Raw genomic sequence first — 26,049 nt, 5'->3', positions numbered from 1 at the left:
TAGCCTACCGGTGGGTCTGTACCGGATCCTGGAAAGTTACTTCCAGAACCGCGTACTGCTATACGAGACCGATGCCGGTCAGAAAAGGGTTCCGATTACCGCCGGATTCCCACAGGGCTCGATCCTAGGCCCGGTGCTATGGAACCTCATGTATGACGGGGTTCTGAGACAGAAGTTCCCTCCTGGGGTCAAAATCGTCGGCTTTGCTGACGACGTAACCTTGGAGGTCTACGGGGAGTCAATCCCTGAGGTAGAACTAACCGCAAAACACGCGATCAACACGGTGGAGGAATGGATGAGCGCGAGAGGCCTGGAGCTCGCTCATCATAAGACGGAGGTAGTTATCGTCAACAACCGCAAGTCGGCACAACATGCAGTTATCCATGTGGGAGAAGTCGCCATCACTTCACAGCGAAGTCTGAAGTCTCTCGGAGTCATTATAGACGACAAACTGACCTTAGGCAGCCATGTCGACTATACATGCAAGAGAGCGTCGACTGCTGTTGCGACTCTATCGAGAATGATGTCCAACAGCTCAAAGGTGTGCACCAGTAGACGTAGGTTACTGGCAGGCGTTGCCGTATCTATCCTCAGGTACGGCGGCCCGTCATGGTTAAGAGCACTGAGGGTAACCAGTTACCTACAGAAAGTGGAGAGCACCTACCGCGTGATGTGCCTCAGAGTGATATCTGCCTACCGCACGGTATCACACGATGCAGGATGGGGAAGTTCACTTCCACCTGACAAAAATCCTGTCAGGCCATGGCTGTTTCCGACAGTACCTCCACAGGTTCGGGCACGCGGAGGTCCCAGTCTGCCCGGACTGCCCAGGTGTAGACGAAACTGCCGAACACATACTGTTCGTATGTCATCGGTTCGACGTCGAAAGAAGAGCAATGCTTGACGTCTGTGGCTGTGACACAACCCCTGATACCCTTATTCAGCGGATGTGTCAATCGGTGGAGAAGTGGAACGCAGTCTCGGCTGCTACCATCCAGATTGCCAGTAGGCTACAGGTAATCTGGCGAACCGAGCAACAGACGACGGGCACGGCTAACTAGTGATTGGTTAGCTGGAGCGAAAAAAGGCCAAGTGCAAAAAAGGGAGTGAATGGTCTGTTCATGCCGAGGCAGGTTTGGCGCAGCGACTGGCAACCGCGTAAGGGGTAAACCCAGCCACCCAGAAGCAAGACAGAAGAGTGAGTGTATAGGCGACTGCCTCATGCCAAAACGGGAGGGTCGTACCGTAGTATGTTGGGACTTAGCTATCGATGCCTTATGGCGTGGCAAAGGAGTGAAAGGGTGAGCATCCAAGTCAGTCTCACACGGCATGTTAAGGGTGAACACAAAAGTCAGCCTCACATGCTATGGTAGAGGCTAGCACAAAAGTAAGCCTAGCAAGGAATGAAAAAGGTGAGCACACAAGTCAACCTCGCAAGGAACGAAAAAGGTGAGCACAAAAGTCAGCCTCATGTGGGAGTGTTTGAGAGTGAATCAAGGTGCGATAGAGAGAGCACCCAAGTAAGCCTCATACAGGACGTATGAACGCGTGAGTGAGAGTGAATGAGTACATTAAGTACAGCCATCCCCCCAGAAGTAATACCGAGAGGTAGTTCCTGGGAGGAACGATGGCGGAGCCCAATGGAGTTTAGTCGGTATTAATGGCAGCGTCACCATTCGAGCCGGACACGCCCCCAGTGCACCCCGTGCGGTAGATTGGACCCTACCAATAGCACGTGTACTGGGCTAGGAGGTAAAGGTCTTCTCCATTGTAAAAAAAAGACTAAAGTCTAGCGTCCCTCATAACATGCTTGTGCAATGAAGATAGATGAAGCATGGCTTCCATAGCTGTAGTGGGTGTTGATTTCATAGCGCCTGTGATAGAGAGGCAGGCTAGCCTCTGAACTTTAGTTAGTTTAGCTTGGGCGGTCTTTTGCTTAACTTTGGGCCACCACACAATGGAGGAATAGGTTAATCGTGGTCTGGCGATGGTCATGTAGGACCAGTAAGCCAACCTCGGTTTGAGACCCCAAGTTTTCCCGACGAGTTTACTGCACGTCCACAGTACTGTTGTTGCTTTATTAACGGCATATGTCGGGTGCGAGTTCCAATTCAGTTCTTTGTCTAGGATAACACCTAGGTGTTTCGCTTCTTCTGCGTAGTTAATTGTAGTTCTCCTGAGTGTTGGAGGAACCAACTTCGATTTTTTCCTATTGTAAAACGGTACAATAACCGTTTTGGCAGGGTTCACTTTGAGTCCCTCTTTGAAACAACTCCAAGTCATGATGAAGTTCAGGGCTAATTAAATCCGCCGCATAGTACAGATTCATGTTGTCCCCTCACAATTAGGACAATGTCATCTGCATATTCAACAATCTCGAAACCCATTTCAGACAGATCATTGAGAAGATCGTCCACCACTAGCGACCAGAGCAGGGGTGATGGCACGCTTCCTTGGGAGCAGCCTTTATTGACTGTTATAGTTGCTTTCGTGTCTCCCAACGTTACTGTGATTGCTCGACTTCTGAGCATTGCAAGAATACAGTCCCATATCGATTTTTCCACTCCTTTTTTGTCCGGGCCTTGTGAATTGATATGTAGGACGTAGTATCAAAAGCACCCTCGTCATCAAGAAAAAGCGCAAATTGCTATTTCCTTGAAATCGAGGGTGTTCTCAATAAGTGTCACTAAGGTATGTAGGGCTGTTTCCGTAGATTTGCCCTTTTGATATGCAAACTGGTACTTGTTTAGCGGAACGTTCGAATATTGTGGTCCAGCAGTTTTTCCATCAGTTTCAGAAGTGTTGATGTCAAACTAATAGGTCTAAAGGCCTTGGGCAGTGTCAAGTTTTTTTTACTTCGTTTTCGAATAAATAACTGATAAATATTACCCTAACTTCTCTCCAGCTTATAGGTGTGTGCCCAAGCATAAGACTGGATCTCACGATGTTTAGTAGATCCAGAGGAATTATGTCTGCTGATTTTTGTAGAACTATTGGAAGAATGTTATCAGGGCCGGGTGATTTGTAGGGTTCGAAGGTGTTGATAGCCCATTTAATTAGAGATGGTGTGAAAATCCGACAGGCCTGTTTCTGTGATGCCTCACAAGTCCTGTTAGGACGGAGTCCATCACAATCCTGATCTGTCGAATTCTCGTCTTTCGCAACCGACCCAGGAAAGTGGGTGTTCATTAGAACACCCAATGTTTCACTGTTTAGTTTTAGTAGTTGGTATTTTAAAGCAAATTATGCGCCCTAAAATATTCTTCCAGTTGTCCAAAGGGAGCTTTCGTGTAAAATAAAATTTACAAAAGTTATTGAGATAAAACAGTTTTTTAAGGAACACCCTAAAGCTTACATTTGGATTTTTCGTACAATGGAAAGTTAAAAAGCTAGAGCTTGTATGTCTTCAGCAAAGTTGTCTAAAGTATGCTGCTCAACAACTTCATCGAAGACAATGAAGCTCTATCTCGAACCGTTAAAAAGTTCAATTTTAAAATTTCCAAGAATTAGAAGCCTGGCATCTTTTAAAATAAAAAGAAGGGCCTTGCAAAGTACAACAACTTTGCTAAACATATTGTAAGGCTAAGTCATTTAATTTTGGCAAAAATGAATTATAGGGGAGACCGGGGCTAGTTGGCGGTGCTTTCAGTTTTCATTTTTTACCGCTTTGATTTTGGTAGATCTTGCAAAATAGAAAAAGTTGTATGAAAGGGCAGACTGTTGGCAATATATCTGAATTTTATGAAAATGTTTCATACGTTGTCTTTATTTCTAGAGACAAAAATATGTGACGCGGAAAAGCCGCCAACTTACCCCAGCCCCGGGGTAAGTTGGCGGTATGTATGGGGTAAGATGGTGGAATGCCAAAAAATAAGCAATCAAATGGAAATTCGATTACATCAGTGATCCTTATGAAATGTGCCGATTATCTTTTCAATAAAACTGTTTATTATTCGACACATTTCAATATATTCCAGTCTCAATACCCCGTCATTTTGACTTCGACGCGTACTCCATATTCAAAAGCAAATTTTCGAAATTCTTCAGGCGATTGGTCGAAATAATTGTCCCCTGCATTGACGAGAGACTCAAGAAAAAGTTTCTCATACTTTGGAGTGAATTCTAGAAATGAAAATATTTGATGACTATTTTTGCATTGTAAATAGTACCGCCAACTTGCCCCATGTGCGTCACCGCCAACTTACCCCAACCGCACTTTTTATAAAAAAGTATTTAAAAAATTACTTTTGTGTATGGATAGGTGTAATATCTATACGGATACTGAAAGCTCTTTTCACGCACTATCGAAAAATATAATCATTCGATAGTGCGTGAAAATTCACCCACAGCTTCTACAAAATAAAATGTTTTACAACAAAAACACATTGGATAATGCGTTTCACATTACTTGAGGTTCACTACGAGAGACAGCGCTTTATGTCTACTAGAAACGGGGAAAAGGGGATTCCGCCAACTAACCCCGGGCCCTCCTATACTGGGGTACAAATGTACCCCACGGTAACTCTGATTCCTGCATTCACGAAGGCCAAAAGCAAACTGGATTTAGCACCTTCTCCTACTCTTACTATGAACTCTAAATTGAATTATGCCTAGAGTCCCAGGTCGCTAAACGCCAAATTCTCGTTTTCACACGGCTCAAAAGATGGCGTGGGGTACATTTATACCCCAGTGCAATGTTCTAGGGTTAAAATACCAATCCACAAAATATAAAAATTATTAGTTTCGCCTTTCATCTAATATGTGTTTTCTAAAATATTTTTCTAATTTTATGCCGAAATCGTGATGTGTTGCCGATACGACAGAAAAAAAGCTACAAATAGTCCCACTCAAGAACGTTAACCCTAATTACCATAACAAAAATTCATTTTGCTATTTTCGACAATCTTCTTTGCCTTGCTAAAAATCAACAAAACGTAAAGCGAAGCTAACTCTTCAAAATGCGCGTGCTGGATGCGGCTTCATTGTCAGCCTAATTGAATTCCTCGACACTCTAATTTTGTCTTTGGCTATGTTCCCGTCTCGCATTGTTTCCGACTGATTAGCAGCTTTCGGGTAATTTGTCCCACCTGTCACGGTCCGCTCTCATGATGTTGTCGTCTGGTGGACTCCGAATTGATCTAACTTCACTCGGTGGAATCGACCTAAAATATATGCAGAGGCTTTGACCCAAACCGACGTGCGGCGGTAACCAGTTCGTACCGGAGGTTACTGTGAGTGATTTGAATTGACACATCCGTTTCATAACTTAGCACCCCGTGCGCACGGAGTTGCCCACCGACCGGGGGAAGAGTGAGGTGTTTGGGAAAATAACAAAACTCTGTCACACGATATCAAACTGTTGTCCTTCTCCGTGGCGTTTGGCAAGTGCCCGCCCAAAACTCGAGCCGACTGGCGGAACGTGTATACCTACATTTTGTTAGCCGTTTCGAGATTGATTTGTGTGCCGATGAATTTGCGTACTTTGACGTTTGAAAATCCAGATCGGACAGCTGAAAAGGAAACGACCTTTCCAAAAATGTTTGACCGACGAAAGCGCGGAGATTTGGAACGGAACATGTTCGTTGTTTCTAATAGTGCAATACAAACATAGGCCGACCGGCTCGTTTATGAAACGTTGTCTTAATGCACTTGACGAATTGGGGACGAATCGAAAAGTGAGTTTAATTGAACTGTAATGATTTGCGGGCTCGAAAAGCCTTGGATCTAATCGTGGCTCCCCGCAGTTCGATGGTGCACTTAATCGGTATTCGTACGCTCATTAACAAGGCGCGATTGACAATTAGCAATCATTGGAAAGATCACCAGTCCCCTCTCTCCACTCCCATGACACGCTACAAATGGCGGATTGTTTTCACACTTTTTAAGCACAGTGCGCTACAATTGAATGATTGGTTTCAAACCATGGCAAGTGCGGTGCAAAAAAAAGAACTAGCAAAGCTGCGATTGTAATGAGCAGAAACAGAAAGCAAACCGCTTTTAAGTAGACTTAATTTGCAGTTCTTTCAATCGCGACTCACTCGGCGGAGTCGCTCATTTAAGGGGCCTGCTTTGCCTGTGTGCTGCTGGCTGACTGACGGGATGTGATTGGTTAGGAAAATTAGCGAGCAAATGATATACCCTAGCTGAACTCACAGTCAATCGGGGTCTGTGCTGGCGCGTATGTTTCAATGGCACGAAACGTTTTATTGGGGCTAGTTTGTCAACATTAACAGATAATTGGACAATGATTTTACCTTATTTTCTTATGAATCGACGTATTAAATAAAAATAAAAATAACTGTGCTTAAAGGGGAAATTTTCATTGACCATCTTTCTTAATGAAGAAGAACCAAATTTACTGAGCAGCTCGGTTCCGAATGCTACAGTGCACCGCATCGTGAAATCACGTAGGTCAGATAATTTTCTCCAATTCGATTTTATTAATTATATTTTAAATCGAAAACCGGTTGATTGGATGATTTTATATCTCGGGAAAGCCATCTTAGTGCTCATGGGTTACTTACTTTCGTCCTCTCGAAACGGTAGGCTGCTATTTTGGACGCTTCCCTCAGTTAGTTCACAGGACTTTTAGACCATATAATTAACCATTTCGCTTCCAAGTCAAGTGAGGTGCTGCCGAATGGGAGGACGGAACTCGGCGATTCTCGGGTCCAATTTGGGGTCATTAATGTATTTCACCCGATGCGGTCATCAATTCAATAGCGGCGGTTTGTTCATTCCGCACACCCAAAATTCATTTCCAAAATCCATTAAATGTTTGATGGCATTTCATTTTCATTCATTTCTTAGGGAAAGTCAATAAATCATGACTCAATTCCGCCGCAAAAATCGAATAAATTCATCGAAATTGAGCCTCATAATTGGAGATTATACCCAAAACACACCAAATTTGGCATTTATGACACCCATTCGGTGGCCCCAGAGGAACGGCACCGCCTCTCAATCAACGGTCGTTCATCTCTCGGCAATGATTCCATCGCAGTTGCGCCCCCAGCAGCACCGAAGGAATTCCAAACCAATTATCGTTTAATTTGGCCGTCCCGAAAGTGCAGTAAAACTTGAAAATTGTCACCAAAGTCTGTGTTAATTTAGCACCAAAGAAGTTTAGCTCCCAATTGCTTACGGCTTTGTATGGTTTATCCGTTTAAGTGCCTTACGATTGATGGCTTTTTGATAGCGATTGGCCGCGGTCGGTTTGCGGCTCCGATTGGTCGAGAAATTCGATTGCGATCTGCTTGGGTCGTAAAATTTGGCGAAACTTCGAACCGTACCAGGAGCAGAAGGTGTCTTGCCTGGGCTAATTCATTTGAGCAGTCGATTTGTGCTGGATACGAATTTGATATCAGTTGGAAGCGAGCGGCGTTCTGTGGGTGAATATTGTTTGGTTGTAGGTGTACTGTTCAGAGGTTCTCTAGGGGAAATTGGAAATGATTAAAGGTTTCGGTATATAGGGATACTATCCGATCCCATTTTGGTAGTCGCCGATAAATGAATAATGAGAGAAAACTGCTTAACAGAACTAGGAATAGGCATTGAGGTGTGTTATGCCTTGATTTTTACTACAGGATATTGATTCCTGCACAAAAATGAAAATCGAGGAATTTAACCTTCCGTCACTCGCGCTAGTGCACTGAGTGGACGTGCACACCATTCTGAAAATCTAGCGAAATCGTCTTAGACAACCAGCGACCAGTAAGTCATCCGGAGAGTTTTCAGGGAACACCAAATACAACAAAAATCTTGAGAGCTCCTCTGTTACAATAAGTAGTAATCCCATTACGCAGATAAGATTAGCTTTTCTAGGCAAATTCTCCCACGGTCGGCTGTGTGGAGTTCAAATTGCTTTTGATTAGAAAACATACGATACTCTCGGTAGCCGGCTACCCAGAGCTTATAAAAAACCAAAAACTAAACAAGATCCATTCTTTTTGAGTGATCATGTACTCGAAGACTAACTAAACAACTACCTAATAAACTATGTTTTACAGGTCGCATCGCTAGCTTGGAGTAAATCCTAGACCTTATACCCTTCCAAACTACCAACTCCGCGACACATATGGAAGAGCCTGATGAATCGTCGTCCTTCCGTTAAGTAGGTGGAGAATCAACACTTTCCGGTTACCTTATCCTTTATCCTTCCCGGTGAACGATGGAGATGGGGCTGGCCGGCAATGATGGCTATCATGCTGTTGAGGTTTTAATATGGGTCGGATTGGTATGAATTTCTACTTACCACTTCCTAAGCAACTCTTATTAGACAATCGGCAGTCAAACATGATGAGGTCAGTGTACAATCTGCCAAAATCGTCGTCACAATGCAACGCAACGCAACAAATCATGAGAGCTCCTGGTTTACCTAGAGTTGTTCAACAGCAACAGTCTTTCTCAAGACTACCTATATTTTTGCTCGATTTTTCAAAACAAAATACTTTTTCTACTCACTCAGTATTTTTCAAGACTATAACGTTGCTGGAGAATAATTCAGTCTAAAAGCATATTTAATTCTTCCAATATGTATTGGTTCTCCCAGAAAGGCCCTGTGCCAAATATCAAAAAGAAGCAGAAAAGGGTAATTCCCCCAACCGAAAATCCATTTGATTGTCGAAACTCATTCGATATTTTACCCGAATGTGAAGCTGAACAACTTCGTAAATTTTCTCGCATTGTGCGTAAAACTAATGAGAAGAAACAACAATCCCCTCCGCCGATAACAGTGATGATATTCGACTTCAAATCCATTCGATCTAAGCTTTCAACATTCCTTCGGGACGTGAAAGCCTCTTTTAAGATTGGCCGAAGAGGACAATGTCAAGTTAGAACGGAGGACTTGATTGGCCAAAACAAACTTTGTAGAGCTATATAAATTTTATTCCGATGTTTTCAATACAGATACACAATTCAAGGCTGTCTTGAAAAGGGTTAGCGCAATGTCAAAGTTTGGACGAAATTTGACTGACGCTTCCTTCGTTCCAACCGATCTAGATAGCGTCACGAAAGAAACATTTATTTTTTTGCAAGAATCAATGGTTCAATTGATGACTGCAATGCTAAATTTTACCTCCATGTTTGAAGCTTTTCAAACTGGGTGGGAATTTGCTACTAAAATTGTAATGAATTTAAGGCTTAGTAATGATTTTAAATAATCATTGAAATTTATTAAATTGGAATGCTTGTTCATTAAAAACGAGCGACGGTGAGTTTAATAAAATCATCGCCGCACGTTTAAATGATTATTTAAAATCATTACTAAGCTTTAAATCATTACAATTTTGGTAGTATTATTAACGACGATCTTCAGCTTCTGATTCGTGGGAAGAGTGTTCGAAGACGTCAATATCAACGTTCTCGTCATTCAGCTATGAAATGCAGCTATCAGGATCTACAAAAAGAAATCAAGCATAGATTCACACTCTTAAGAAATGAAAATTTCGCGAAAGACGTCAAACAAATCAATCAATATTCTAAACCTTTCTGGAAACTTTCTAAGGTTCTTAAGAAACCTCAGAAACTAATTCCAGCTTTGAAGGAAGGTTACCAGGCACGTAGCCAGAGGGGGGGCTAGGGGGCTAAAGCCCCCCCCGAAACTTTTCAAAAATAAATTTAAGAAGCAACATGTTTTTCGGTAACTCGTAAAAAAATTGTATCTTGTTTGGTTTCAACAAATTAATGGGAGAATGGTGAGGAAGATTGCTATTTCGAGCCACCGAAGACATCGGTCACGATATCTACTCAGTATGCCGAGTCTGATAACACACTTCCTTTCATATTGTGTGACTCGTCGGAAGAACAAAAGAAACTGTTACTTTAATTCTTGCTGGGGTGATCCGTCGGATGATTGAATCGTAGAAGCAAGAAGTGGTGCTCCAGCCAAACGTGGAGGCTATTGACTTCTGGAATTTTTGCATAACCGAATTTCATGATGGGGAATATTTGCTGAAGGTGAAAATAGAGGTTATGCTTACGAACATCGCCTTTAACGAGTTCTACCTTGTCAGGCATTCAGTACTTATGTTACTCAACAAATTAGCCTAGGCGAAACCAGTCATTTTGCAACTTGTAATACGTGGTTGATTCTCATATATATGGATGATGAGAAAATCAATGTTCGTCTACAAGATTTGATACCTCTTACTTGAACCGCGGGCGAACGACCAGGAGGTTAAAGCCCCAATAAACAAACTTAACTTCTTTGAACCGTGGCCATTAAAAGATTCCTGTCACATTTGGAAAAAATGTAATTTATTATAAAGGACTCATCTAGGAATTAGACGGGTAGGGTCAGCTAGGATTTCGTCCTAGCTGACCCTGCACGCACAAAACGCAATGCGATAATATCATCATACATGTTACATCTTTGCACATCCATAGTCTCCAATACGATTACCTGAAAAACAAACAATTGCCAAATTTATGGCTGCTGTTCATATAATATTGACGGCAAAAACTGCGTCTAGTATCTCAAAATTAACAGTCAGCATCATCATTGAGGAAGGGGACAAAACAAAAATTAAATCAGATATTCGCGAACTGCCATGTCCATAGCAGTTACCACGATAATAATACGGAAGTGTACAAGATAGATATGAACGACCACCAAGACGCGGTTGGTTATGAAAAATATTTCTCAATCAGTAAACAGGTCAATCGCACGAGATCTGTTGGACAACCATTAGCGTTTTATCATTTTCATTGTTTACATCGTGGAAATATATTAAAGACTCAAGGCTTCATTTAACTAATGCATTGAACCGACTCAAGTAAACGAATTGTATAATAAAAAATTAGAAGTTTCATAGAAAACTGAGTACAAAAACTGTCCCAAAATTAACATTTATCGCTAGTAATGGTATCTAACAAAACTCATTTTATGCTAGATATTGGCCTGAATAAAGAAAGTTAGTTAAATCATACGCAAATTGAATTTCTGTAATAGATTAGAGCAATGTGCGCTTAATATAAACGTCAAGCATCTTCCAAACTGTTTTCTTACATTCTTTAGCTAAAAATAATTGACACGTATTTTCTGGTTTGGCTAAATATTATATTTTTTTCAAGTTATTCGCTTTTGAACTTTTGAAGTCTATAAAATTGAACATTTTTCAATCACTGATAACTCGGAAACGACTCGATATATGGAAAAAAATATTAAATAAAAAAGTTGCGTTTTTAAAAAAAGCTTACCAAAAAAAATCACAATTTTTTTGTTATATAACTTATGAAATTTGCAATTACTTGAAACAAATTGAATTTTTTTAAGGCTGGACCAAATTTTTTATTTATTATTTTATTTAAGTATTAAAATCGTGTTAAAAAGATTGTGTAAAAATTTGGCAGTGGAATTCTTTGCGAGATATTACAATTATAAACATAAAACATGGCAATTTTACACTAAACGCCCAGCGAAAGGCCTGTTATAACTGAAATGTCTCGTAACACTTCGAGTTCCATTCTGAATTTTTCACATAATCTTCTTATTATAGTTATGTAATCAAAATAAATTTGATTTCGGGGGACTTTAGAAAATATTTGCTTTTGACATGAGAATACCCCCAAAAAAGTCTTAAATTTGCAGAATGCGAGTCATTCCACGATTTACAACTATAATTTTAGTTCCCTTCAATTTTTTTGCACTCTTTAGCTGAAAATTATAGACACGATTTTTTTACTTTGGCTGAATTTGACTTTTTTTGTCAAGTTATGAGTTTTTGAACTTTATAAAGTACTAGCTAATACCCATCGCACGTTGATGCGACTTTCAACGAAATAGGAGGAAACCATAATTTGTTCCGAAGCGCCTTCTTGTAGGCAGAAAATCCCCACCAATAGCACACAAACACGCTCCATAACAAATTCCTACTATGCATAAATTTTTACGGCAATTGGTTAAGCCGTTTGGGAGTCCATAAATCACATACATACAAATATCGACTTTTAATAATATAGTGATTTTTAAAAGTTTTATAAATTTAATAGAATTGGACATTTTTCATTCCCTCATAACTGAGAAACTATTAGATTTCTGGAAAAAAGCATTAAATAATAAAAGCTGCGTTTTCGGAAGATCTCGACGGATTTTTTTTGTAATATTTGTTTTTGTTAAATAATGTATGTATTATGCAAATATTAGTAACAAATTTTTTTCAGGGTGGAGCCAAAAAAATCTTTTTAGCTTTTTCAAATAATTTATAATTATATCGAGAAGATTGTGTACAAATTTCAGAAAGAAATTCGAAGTATTTTACGAGATATTTCAATTACAATAGGCCTATCACTAGGCGTTTGGTGTAAAATTGCCTTGTTTTAAGTTTATAATTGTAATATCTTGCAAAGTATTTTGATATCCACTCCCAAATTTTTGCACAATTATTTTAACATGATTTTTAATATTTAAAGAAAATAATAAGTAAAAAATTGGTCCAGCTTCAAAAAATTAAATTTGGTTCAAACAATTGCAAATTTCATAAGTTATATAACAAAAAGAAATTGCTATTTTTATCAGTAAGCTCACAACTTTTTTATTTAATATTTTTTTCCATATATCGAATCGTTTCCGAGTTATAAGTGATTGAAAAATGTTCAATGTTATAAACTTCAAAAGTTCAAAAACTAATAACTTGAAAAAAAAAATCATATTTAGCCAAAATAAAAAATACGTGTCAATTACTTTAACTAATGAATGCAAGAAAAAAAATGGAAGGAATTCAAATTTTGATTGTAAATCAGACGTGGAATGGCCCATATATTTTGATCCTATTGATCACCAAAGATCCTCCTTCCTAACTGGGGTATGCCAAAAAATTATGTTAGCATGATGCATTAGAACTGGTAATAGTTACAGGACGCCAGATCAAGAAAATAGAAGTTGAACCATCTACAATTCGTTTGCTAAATCAGAAGATTTTGTGCAAATTTCGACATTCTCTTCGATCGAACATTTTATGGATATTTTTCTACTCATTTCGATTTAGCGTCATCTACACCTTTTAAACGTGTAGCTTAGAACACCTTGCGTTTTCCAGCACCGTCAAGGATTGTCATATTCGGTTAGCGCATAAATACTGAGAACTCTAGAATATCCATTGTTGCAACGAGAGTAAATTGTAACTTGTAAATAAAAATAAATAATAAAAATCAAATTAAACATCAATAATTCGTTGATGTACTATAGCCTTTCTTGTGACAAAGAACATGGATTGTCTTAGATTTGGCTTTGTTTTCATTAAGAACTTTTCAAAATTTCGTTTAGTTTCTAGTGACAATATGAAGTAATTAGAACTAAAAGCTTTATGCAGGGGCGGGTAAAGCGTAGTTGGTAAATTGATTACCTTTTACGCAGCTCATCACGGTTCGTTCATCAATCCCGCACATGTAGGGTTAGAAATTTTTCTAAAGAAATTTTCTAACCCAAAAAGAGGCGAATAACCATAAGGTTAAAACCTGTATAATCGAAATAAAAAAGCTTTATACAATAATTTTTTAAGCCCCTCCCGAAATAAACTCCTGGCTACGGGCCTGAAGGTTACATACTTCTTACAAACGAGAAAAATGCTCGAAAACTTGCTCAGCAGTTTGAGAGCGACCATAATTTTAATCTCGACGTTGTGAGTCCTATTGAAAACGAAGTCTTACAAAAATATGAAAATGTTACAAATCAAGTATTGTCTCTAGACGAGATTGTTGGAACAAATTATGATGAGATCAAATCCATCATGAAAAAGTTAAAAAATATGAAAGCTCAAGGTTATGATGGAATTTTTGAAAATCTTCTTGAAAACCTTCCTGACCAAAAACCTTCTTGGTCAAAATATTCAACAAAAGTTTTCAATTAGCATAGTTTCCTGAAAGATGGAAAAATTCCTGTTCTGAAGCCAGATGAAAATCCAGATGAAGCATCTAACTATCGACCAATTGGTTTACTTTCTTCTATTAGTAAGGTATTTGAAAAATTCACCCTAACTAGAACGATGCCACATATTAGACAATTCTATTTTCCTTCACGTGCAGTTTGGATTTCGTAGAGGACATCATTAACTTGTGAGAGTAACTAACATGGTAAAGGCAAATATCTCGAGGGCTATTCCACTGGAGTTGCTCTTCTAGACATCGAAAAAGTTTTCGACAGTGTTTGGCACAAGGGTTTAATTGTCAAAATGTGGGATTTCAATTTTCCAATTTACATAAAAAAGATAATTAAAAATTATCTTACTAACCGTACTCTACAGGTTTCTTATCAGAAAATTAGCTTAATCAGCATGAGTTCAATGTTATCTTCATGTGATAATATTTTGAAATGTTGGTGGAATGGGTTTAAAAGTGGAGGGAATGGGGGGTTAGTAGAGTGTGAGTGGAAGATGCGTCAGAAATCCTTCATCTTATTTTGGTATACGGGGTGGATGAAAGAAATGCGGGCGTGAGGGTGGTCCAAGGGGACGGTAGTGATGAAGGAGAGAGATGTAAGGGCAAGGCGGGGGGCGGAGGGGCTCTGATGCAATACTCAGCTGCATATTTTGCCTTCCATTTGAGACTTGGTTTGAGAAAATCGGTTCAGTCATCACCGAAGAACCAATGTGACTTTATTTGGGGAATATGCCCGGAATTACGGACTTCCGGAATCGTCGATAGTGGACAATATATTCAAAGAATATTTGATTGGCAATCAGCGATCTAGATCTGCGATTAGAAGTAATTTGGTGACCATTTCAATAGTTTTTAGCCTCTGAGGTATTACGATTGTACCGATTTATATGGGAAATTCCAGTGTATCCTTACTAACACCCCTGTAACTCCGGAAGCAAGAGTCAAACAGAATGAAATTCAGCAGCAGTCAATGGTATTACTGTATCTTTCATTTGAAATCAAGTTTGTAAAAATCGGTAGAGAATTCGTTGGGGAATGGGTGTGATATTAGCTTAGGAACTTGGCGGGTTTCCCGGGGGCGTCATGAACTGTCATAGGTGGCCAATGTGGTCAAAGTTGCTTTGATTGATCATTAGTGATCCAGACCTGCAAACTAGAGTAATGTTACATCAATTTTAATATGTTTTACATCATTTGAACATCATGGTGGTATCAGTTTATATGGGAATTTGCTGTGTGACCGCACTCTTCAACCCGTAACTCCGGAACCGGAAGTCGGATCAACTAAAAATTCAATAGCAGCTTATGGGAGCGTTATACCTTTCATATGAAACTAAGTTTGCGAAAATCGGTTCAGCCATCTCTGAGAAAATTGTGTAAGTTTAAATGACACACACATACACACACACACACACACATATACACACACAGACATTTGCCGATCTCGACGAACTGAATCGAATGGTGTATGACACTGGGCCCTCCGGGCCTCCGTTAAAAAGTCGATTTTTACAGTGATTGCATAGCCTTTCTTTATATGAGAAAGGCAAAAGTCACAACTTGTTTCTGAACACCCAATATCTTGAATTGCCAAACTAAGTTTCGGTTGCAATAATTCTCACCGGCTTAATCAGAGCTCTTTTTCTTGCGGGACATCATGCAGGACTGGGAAATTGTCCAAAAACACAAAAAAACTTTCGTTTTGCCTTTCTCAATAGAAAGGTATTGCAATTGCTCTGAAAACCGACTTTTTAACGGAGGCCCGGAGGGCCCAGTGTCATACACCATTCGATTCAGTTCGTCGAGATCGGCAAATGTCTGTGTGTGTATATGTGTGTGTGTGTGTCATTTAAACTTACACAATTTTCTCAGAGATGGCTGAACCGATTTTGACAAACTTAGTCTCAAATGAAAGGTGCAACGTTCCCATAGGCTGCTATTGAATTTCTAATGGATCCGACTTCCGGTTCCGGAATTACAGGGTGATGAGTACGAACACGCAGAAAATGTCGATTTTAATAAATTCTGCAATGAATGTATAAAGGTGAAAATTTTTCCAAAATATGACCACAACTGCTTGGATTTGTAGTATTAGGTCACTAACATCCATTCAAAGTCTATTTGGCCACATTGGCCACCATCCTCGGTTCCGGAAGCCCCGGCGGAAGTATCTAAATTCAGAATAACAGTCACATCGGTTTCTCGGAGATGACTAGACCGATTCGACTAAACTTGGCCTCAAATGAAAGGTATTGCGTCCCCGTAAATGGCTATTTAATTTCATCCCGATCCGACTTCCGGTTCCGGAGTTACAGGTTGTGGCGTGCGATCACATAGCAAATTGTGATTCAAACCGATACTCCGATGAAAGCAAAAAAGGTAAAAATTTCGCTAAAATGTCTCTCAAACAACTTCAATTTGCAGTTCTACGTCACCGACGACCAACCAAACTTTCGTTGACTACATTGATCACCATAGACGGTTCCGGAAATGCCCGGGAAAAGCGGCCATCTTTTTTTTTTTTTAAATTTAATATTAATGTGGCTGTTTTTTCTTTTACAAAGTTTTAGAACTCGAATAATGATTTCTATTCTTGTATATAGTTGTCATGTCGTGTATAATAAAAATGTAATATATACATTTGGAAGCTTATAATGAATATAAACAACGCAAAAATTCTTGTGTTCATGTTTGAGAAAGGCACAATTGCACCGCTAGGTGGATTAAAACAGGTTTTTTGATTAGGTATTGCTAAATACTTTGTTTGCATAAATTTAATATATAATACGAGGTGCATTCAATTTCCGGGAAAAAAGATATTTAATTTATTCCAAAAAGCTTAGGTTCTGCGAAAGAAATATGTTTACCGGCAAATATTTGAAGTGAGCAGTGATTGCAGATTGTGCTTTTCCAACTGATTTGCACTATATATCTTTAGGCTCGCTGATATGTTTTCGTGATTTTTAGGTATATAGTCCAAGCCTTACTCAAAACACTGCTATAAATACTGATATTTTCATGCACAATGGATTAATTACCCAGCCGTTGTACCGAAGCATTTCCTTACAGTAGCGTTAGTGATACGCATGATATCTCTGCAACTGATGAGCCGATTGATCAGATTTTTAACAGTTCTTTTAATAGTTATATATTGAATGAAAGGGCTTGCCATCAAATTAGTAATTGAAATGGCGGTAAATTCTTAAAAAAATCGATGAGTGTTTGGATCAAAACTTGGGATGGTTTGTAGTGATATCATGCTTAACGCAAACGCTATTTAAAATACGAGATGTTTCTAGAACGTCTGCAGAAATATTTGTTCGGTTCATCGAATGCATATTTCGTCTAACTTGTTATACCGTAACTGTAATATCTGTAAATTTTTGGATGCATGAAAAGAAATACATAACGCTGTAGCTGTTTAATGTCATGTGCATCCAAACTCTTTAAATGTCATTTTCAAGGATGCTGGTAGGATTTTTGAAGGGATAAGATCAAGCAATCCAGATACTCCCGTAACAGGAAATCGATGGTAGGCTTCATCCATCGCTGCACAGTTCGTCCATTATCTGCTTGATTTTGAATCACACTTAATTCGGAATGATGCTGATCCTACTGCGACGGAAATGGATTCCATATATCACATTTTCTCATTTGATCGGAAATAACTGAACACCATGAAGCAGCTCAATTTTTTCGTTCAAGATTACCAAAGAAGGTGCTTTGCATTAAATTGATTACATTCCACCGTATCAGAACGACGAATTCCAATTTTGGACAGTAACTCCAGTAGCTGCGTTTAGTATATCATCCCAATCGTAATTGTAATTACCAAAATTTAGGTTATACATATAGCCAAGAAAAATCATCAAAAGAAGTTGATGTTGCGTAAACTTATTGATGAGTTACCAAATGATTGAATGATGTGTAGGACACCAAATCGCCATTTTCTGACAACTGCTTTCAGTGGCGCAGTAGCGGGGGGGGGGTTAGGGACGAAACCCCCCCCCCCCCCCGAAAAACGAAACGGATATCGGTACCGAGAGAAATTTCGCCACATTCTGTTGTCCTTGACTGATGGCGAACATGGACTGGAGAGCGTGCGAGAAGTATCCCCTTAGCGACCACCAGGCGATTCGCTACCGCATCGGCCAATGGAACCCTGCTGCAGCACGAAGAAGGACGGGCAGCAAGCTAAAGTGGAAGACGAAAGCCTTTAACGAAAACCTCTTTGTTGAATTAATTCGGCGAACAACGGAATCAAGTACGTTGATACGGCTGACGCCTAACAAGAAGGATTGTGATGGCTTGTGACGTTACAATGTCACGAAAACTAGGGCCATGCAGTAGACGGCGTGCAGCTTTCTGGTTAAATGAGTAACTCAGTACGCTACACGCTGTTTGTCTTAGAGCCAGAAGGCGGGCTCAGAGCGCAAGATCGGAGAGTGAGAGAGGAGCGCAAGCGACGTATCTAGAAGGTAGGGACTCTTTAAAACAGGAGATCAAGCTTAGCAAGCCAATGGCCATAAGTAGCTGTGCTGAGAAATAAACGCCAATCCCTGGGGGATGCGTACTGAGTCGACATGACGAAGACGAGGGTCCGTCGACTCCAGCTGAAATATGCCCGGGTAAGCTAAAGATAATCGTTGAGGGTCTCTTCCCGAATCACGATTCAGCAACCTGGTCACCGACACCGTACGGTGAAGAAGAAGGAGGTAACACAGTCGAATGGCAAGTGACTAACGACGAGCTCAAAGACGCGTCGATGTGACTAAAATCAAAGAAAACCCCCGGTCCGGATGGAATACCAACCGTGTCGCTAAAAGCTGCGATCCTGGCATATCCGGATATGTTCAGGATGCTACTGCTGAAGTCTTTAGGCGATACTAATCCCCGAAATGAGGAAGGTGCAGAAACTGATGTTGCTGCCAAAGTCAGGGAAGTCACCGGGCCATCCAGCCTCATATAGACCAATGCCGCAGCGTGGCATAAAAGAATGAGCCAGATCCTGAAGAGCTACTTCCAAAGTAAAGCACTGCTGTACCAGACGAACAAAAGGGCAGAAGGCAATGCGAGTCGCAGCGGGTGTTACTCAGGGCTCCATTCTCTGTCCAACACTTTGGAATGGGATGTACGATGCACTGATAATATAAATTCGTGGATATAATGAATCATCCAATGCACGAATTCATTCGTCGTTTTCTGCAACGAAGTCTTTTCGTGCATTGTAAATAGTAAGTTTCGTTCATTTCATGAACAAGAATGGCCGTATGGTGAACGAAAGCTTTCGTAAATTTTACACATTTAATGTACACTGCACGAATGTTATCGTTGATAACGACATTATTTTTCGTGAACGAAATGAAATGTTTTGTTTATTTTAATAAACGTTTGTGTATATTACGAACGATTTCGTTGGTCGCACGAAATCTTTTCGTTTATCTTAGAAAAGTTTTCGTATTTATTAGCCTCTTTTTGTTTTCAATCGATCTTTTGTGATCGATGTTTGACAACATCGTTTTTTTATTTAAAAAAATCGATGTGGCCAAATCGATTTTATATTGATACGAAGAAATGGCCGTTTGATGAACGAAAGTTTTCGTAAATTTTACTTATTTAGTTTACATTGAACGAAAGTTATCGACATTATTTTTCGAAATGTTTCGTTTATTTTAATAAACGTTTATGTATATTACAAACGATTTCGTTGGTCGCATTCGATCTTTTAGGATCGATGTTTGACAGCACCGATATTGCTCCGGCAGAGAAAAACTCAAAATTATTCATACAATATCAACGAGCAGTTCGCGACGGCTCAACTGATTCTGTACTGCTCCAGATTCTGAATCAACTGGAAGCGAAAGAGGTTCAGGAAATCTTCCTGCAACCGGCGGACACGGATACGACTACTAAACAGTCAGACAACAACAATTATCTGACGTATAGCAACAATGGCTCCATATTGCTCTTTTGACGTAGACGGTTTGACGAATGGTGCTCGTAAATATTATAAAGATATTCGTAAATAACAGCGAACGACTCGTTTGCTGAATGAAGCTGTTTCGTAATAAGCAAAGCGGTTCAGCGGATACAGATCACCATCGAAGGGCATGTGAATGCATCGAAGCGTGCACTGAAGCAATTGGGAGTGATAATCGACAACTGATTGAGCTTAAACAACCACGTTGAATGCACATGCGAAATTTCGGTTCTTTATCTAGTGTTTCGTAATCGATACTGCGATATGGGGCTCCTGGTTGGGGTGCGGCGCTGAAAACCAAGTGAAACCGCGAAAAGCTGAACAGGACGCTTCGACTGGTCGTACGAGTTGCAATTGCGTACCGGAGGCAGTATGCCTTGACGCCGAGATGATCCCCATCTGCATTACCCTGACGGAGGATATCAAGTGCTACAATCAATGAAACGTCAGAAACGTGAGGAAGATGATGAGAATACGGTGAAAGGAAAGTGGACCTACCGGCTCATCCAAACCTGTCGACGTGGGTCAATAGAAAGCACGGAAAGACCTTCCACCTGAAACAGCTCCTAGCGAGCCACGGCTGCTTAAGGAGTATCTTCATCGGTGTGGGTACGCAACGTCAACACTGTGAATGGAGCGTCTTCGAATGTCCGAGGTTTGAAGTATTTGAATGTCCGAGGAGAGTCTTTGAATGCCCGAGGTTTGAAGTGACCTGTAGGGAGCTACTTAAAACGGGAGGACCGGACATCAACCCGGATAATGTCAAGCGACATAGAGACGTGGAACGCAGTAAACAGAGATATGATGTAGATCAGTGATCCTAAACTTGGGTTCCGCGGGCCCCTAGCGGGCGGCGAAGTCATTGCTGGGAGTCCGCGAAGAAAAATATATTTTCCGAGTGCATATTGATATTTCAAATCTTGTTTCCTAACAAATTGAAAATAACATATTGATAATATACAAAATTGATGTTTATCTGTGGGGGTCCGCAGCAACCCAGTGTGATATCTATCATGACCGTCTTACAGCGGAATGGACATCGAACAACGGTTTCGGGAGAGCAATCACCGCCAGGGAACTCTTCGCTGGTATAAGTTAGACCCACCGCCGAGGACTAGTCGAATAGACTGCAACAGAGCAGCTGGTATGAGTCGTCGAAACGCCATCGAACCGGACGTCACGCTCCGTGCGGATTCGCCAGACCGACCACGACACCGCACCGGTTGTTCCGATAGAAAAATAGCGAAAACCAAAGATGAATCGATATTGGGAGAACTTTTTTCGCCAGGGAACTCTCCGTCAGCGCAAGCCAGATTCACCGCTGGGGACTAGACTGAGTAGACAGCAACGAGACATCACTAGTCGCGGGTCATAAACGCACCAATGCACCGAACACCCTGCTTCACCAGAATCGCTGAACTGACCTCGGCACTTAGCTGATTGGCTCGATCTCGGGAGAACTTCTCTCGCTGAGGAATTCTCTGTCGGAGTAGGTCAGGTCCATCGTCGGGGACTAGACCGAGTTGTTCGCGAACAAGTCGAGGACTGAATGGACCATCAAGGAAGTAGTGCTAAATGGCCCAAGAAGAGAACTAAATGGCTTAAAGGAGTTGCGGTGCTAAATGGCACCGGTTACGGAGTCAAAGGGCTCAAGAAGTTGTGGTACTGAAACCAAATAAGAATCGATATCGGGAGAACATTTTTCGTCTGGGACCTCTCCGTCAGCTTACAGTCAGATTCACCGCCGGGAACGAGACCGCGTAGACCGCGGCGATACACTACCAGTCGCGCCGGGGCTCCAGCAAACCGGATGCCCTACTCTACCGGAATCGCCGAACTGACCGCAGCACCTGGCTGGTTGGCTCGAACTTTTCTTGCCGGGGAACTTTTCGTCGGAGTAGGCTAGATCTATCGTCGGGGACTAGACCGAGTAGTTTGCGAATCAGTCGGAAGCTCAACGAGGAAGTGGTACTGAATAGCACAAGGGAACTAAAGGGCTCAGTAAATTAGACAGTCTGAAGTTTGCCGCCCAGATTGTCCTCGTAGGGGAAGAGCATTTATATTATACCGACAGCTAGCTTTCCTACCTTGACTACCCAAACCCGTTCCCTGAGCTGTTGGTTTTTGAACTTTTTTTCCTGCTCAGAATGTTTTTGAACATTTTTTCATATACATACAAAAAAATATTATATCCCCCCCCGAAAAATTTTCTTACTACGCCACTGACTGCTTTTAGGACAGATACACATGCAATCAAATGGGTTTGAAAACTTTTCAATTTATTCTTTTTCATTGTCAAGAGAATTATTCACCTTTTTATTTTTCTTCTGTATTCCCGGGATCCCGGGATTTCCCAGGAAATTTATTATTTATTTCCCGAATCCCGGGAAGCTGAAAACCATAGGGAATTGGAAGCTCTAGTCCTAATTGTTAGTTTGAAACCTCAGCTACATTTTGGAGCGGTGGTAGCGCTAGGCGACGATTAGCAAAACTCTACGTTTTGCCATGCAAAAAAATTGCGTTACAGAAACTTAATCAGATTAGTCACAGCTGTCGATTGGCGCATCATGTATTTTCTGTGCTGTGACGTGTGCAATAGGGTGGGGCAAAATGATCATTTTTTAAGCGCAGCACTTTTTTGGTTCCATTTGGGGTCCCAAGTAACTGTGCAAAATTTGGAGTCGATTGGTTTTGACCCGGCGTAGCGCATTGCGTTTGAAATTTGCATGGAAATTAATATGGGAAAACCTACTTTATCGCTTTTTCAATTCTACAGACTACAATTCTTCCTGCAGTATGCAACTAATTAGATAGAAGGATATGCTGAACAACTTTACCGAATAATGTATGGTGTTAGAATGTCTCTAAAACAAGTTATAGTTGTTCAAAGTTCGATAGCTCGAATTAATTGCCAAAAATCATTGATGAATAGGGGGTCCGAATAGCCCCGTACGCTCATTCCGCACAAAAGTGGTGAGCGTCTTGAAAATATCTGTGTTTTCACCCAAACAAAAATTATTCCATAAAATAGGAGCCTAAAGCTTTTCAAAATACTTACCTGTTATTTTTTCACTTTTATTTGTTGCTTTAATTACGGTTTTATCATAATAATGATTTTTCTTTTGAAGATAGCGGAAAAAAGAAAAACGTGTTGTATCTTTCTGAAAAAAAAGCTACAGAATGAGATTCATCTGTAAAAATCAATGTTTAAGAATGGCGCTTCCACGAATAAAGGGTGAAAACGAAATTATTGCGACACATTCAACAAGGCATAACTTTTTTACCATTATTGGGTAAAAATCAACCAAATTTTGCACACTTTCTCACTGATGTGTATTGTTTACATGCTGTCAAACTCGAAGTCGTGTTTTTCGATTCAACGAAAATGGAGGTGAATCAACGCGAGTCGAGAGAACAAATTCTTTCCAATCACCTGGAATTTCCTGACCTGTCGCACCGGCAGTTGGGAAAAATGTTGAACATTCACCATTCAACCGTCTCCAGAGTGTAGAAGCGGTTCCAGGAGCGGTTGACGTTGGACCACGGCAAAGGAGCTGGAAGAAAACCGGGACCGGAGAACAAAAAGACGGAGGGAAAGATGAAGCGGATGATTAAAGCAAATCCCAACGCCTCAAGCCGTGATTTGGCAAAAAAGATCGGTATGTCGCAGAGCTACGTCCAGAATGCAATGAAGAGAGCTGGACTACATACATACAAGGTACAGAACTTCCCAAACCGCGATGAGCGGCAACAATCGACGGCTAAAACTCGGGCACGGAAGCTCTACGAGAAGATGCTGACAAAATATGGCTGCTGTGTGATGGACGACGAAACGTATATAAAAGCCGATTTTAAGCAAATTCCGGGGTTGGAATTTTTCACCGGCAAGAGCAAGTTCTATGTGGACGACAAATTTAAGAAGAAGAAAATGTCGAAGTTCGCCTCCAAATATCTCATTTGGCAGGCCATCCGCTCTTGTGGACTGAGGAGCGAGCCTTTCGTGACAATGGGCACAGTAAATGGCGAGATCTACAAATCTGAGTGCCTCGAGAAGCGCCTTTTGCCGTTCTTACAGCAGCACGACGAAGCTCCGCTATTTTGGCCAGATTTGGCATCATGCCACTATTCTAAAAGCCAATTCTGTCCATTTTGTTCCAAAGGACATGAATCCGCCAAACTGTCCGGAGCTGCGCTTGGTGGAGCAGTACTGGGCAATGATGAAGCGGGAACTTCGGAAGAGCAAGAAGACAGTCAAAGACGAGAAGGACATGTTAAGGAAATGGAAAAAAACTGAGAAACTAGTACCAGATGACACTGTAAAGACTTTGATGGAGGGCATCAAGCGAAAATGCGTTCAATTTTACACTCAAGGCTCCATCGATTAACTTTTCTTTTGATTTTTGAAGTAAATATATGTATAAAACTACCCTAAAATTTTGGTTTGATTTTAAACATTATAAGAAAATTGGCATGACATTTTCGGTGTCGCAATAATTTCGTGTTCGCCCTTTATGAAACCTTACACGAAATTCTATACGAAACGCAGACACGGTATGCACACTGGAACACTTCCATACCATATATAATCGTGACTGGTAGTACCAAGAGTTGAGTGAACACTGTTTTTGTCACTCTAGTGCACATATATATACATATGTATTACATAGGCACACACAGACATTGGCCTAATTCGTCGAACTGAGTTTGAGCGAATCACATACATTTCTGTTATAAGAAATGTAAAACATGTAAAATTTTATGGTCGGGTACAAAAAATACGCTGCGTCGTTGTTTACGTCAACTTTTATATTAATATTTTTAGTGCAGTTTACCACAACTTGGGCTTTCATCCAATGCACATTCCTATAGCTATCGATCGGTGTTTTTTATTTTCTCTGCCTTTCGGGAGGTGATTATTCTTCCCTCCCAATAACCATTTGCAATCAAAACAGTTGTATTCCGACGATATATTTAATTGAATTAATTTTTTCACTGAACGATCCATGACAAATATCCTATCAGTGCCAAATGGATTTTTGCATTTAGTACCTGCTCACCGACATGTATCGACTGAGAACTAAGAGAGCTGAAATAATGTAACCCTGAAAGGGAAAAAAGTTGGTTTTAAAACCAATTGCATAGTTTCTTCTGATATGCAAAAAGTAAAGAAAAATCATTCCAAGTCGGCAACGGTTGTCTCTCGAGGCGAGGACATAAATTCAGAACACCGAAGGTGTCGTCCTTAACCAAATTCCGACCGGCAAGAGCGTACGTATCTGCACAAATGAACCGTGCATGCAGATGAAGGACAAACCACAACCACCGTCCGGGGGAAGCTTCGTATCTCCGAAGAAGACGGCATAAAATATTAATTAAACTTCGATGAGGGGGGCCGACAAGGAAAACGACGATCCGACAGTGCGTGGTTTTGCCTGTTGGAATGATCCTCTCGCCAGTTTGCACCGCATCTGGAGCGACTCCCATTCCAAGGTTGGCAACGCAAGATAACCGGAACGAAGCAATACGTATGAGTTTATTGATTTCGTTCAACTTCTGGGGGCCTACAATCTCCACACACACAGTAAGACTGGTAGGAAAGCACGATGTATATCCACTTGTTCAATTCAGTCTACCAAATGTAAAAACTGTAATTTTCTTCCATTCACTCGTAATTAAATTCATGATTCCCTGCTGTTTGAAAAGAAACGCACCTAGCGTGGAACCGTAATTTAATGGATCAAAATAAATGTTAATGCCCTGAAAACATGAACATGATATGCATTTGGCGAGTTTCCTATTTTGGTTCATTTCTTTGACAGTGTTAATAAACAAAATAATCACCCAGTTCAAGTACGTTTTACACTATGGAACTTAATTAAAGCATGTCTCTAGCCATGAATCACGATTTTTGCACCGTCATGTAAGATTCCTTTGAAAATCGAGCTGGTCTTTTTTGTTCCACTAAACTTGTTTCCAATTACGACACAAATAGAACCATTTGAACGTGGTCAAAGACACTCTCTGTCACGGTTCAAATCCCCATCTCCCCTCCAGCTAAAATTCACAAGAAGTGCGGTCACCAATTAAATTAATTAACTTTAAATTACCATTTTCGCTATTTTCTCCACATTTGGCCAACCATTTGATCGGTAGGTCTGTCAGCGCACGAGCCACACAATTCCGGATAGCTT

The 26,049-nt window shown here is 40.7% G+C and overlaps 1 protein-coding gene across 2 annotated transcripts in view; it reads left to right on the top strand.

The window, feature by feature from the left end:
* Positions 1 to 26,049, top strand: part of LOC131684189 (helix-loop-helix protein delilah) — a 185,983-nt gene that overhangs the window by 47,935 nt on the left and 111,999 nt on the right. The window lies entirely within an intron of this gene.

This window comes from Topomyia yanbarensis, chromosome 2 (genome assembly GCF_030247195.1).
Source record: "Topomyia yanbarensis strain Yona2022 chromosome 2, ASM3024719v1, whole genome shotgun sequence".
In the NCBI taxonomy this organism is placed as follows: Eukaryota; Metazoa; Arthropoda; class Insecta; order Diptera; family Culicidae; genus Topomyia; species Topomyia yanbarensis.
The sequence above is the reverse complement of the archived record's forward strand: the minus strand, read 5'-3'. Positions and strand labels throughout refer to the sequence as shown.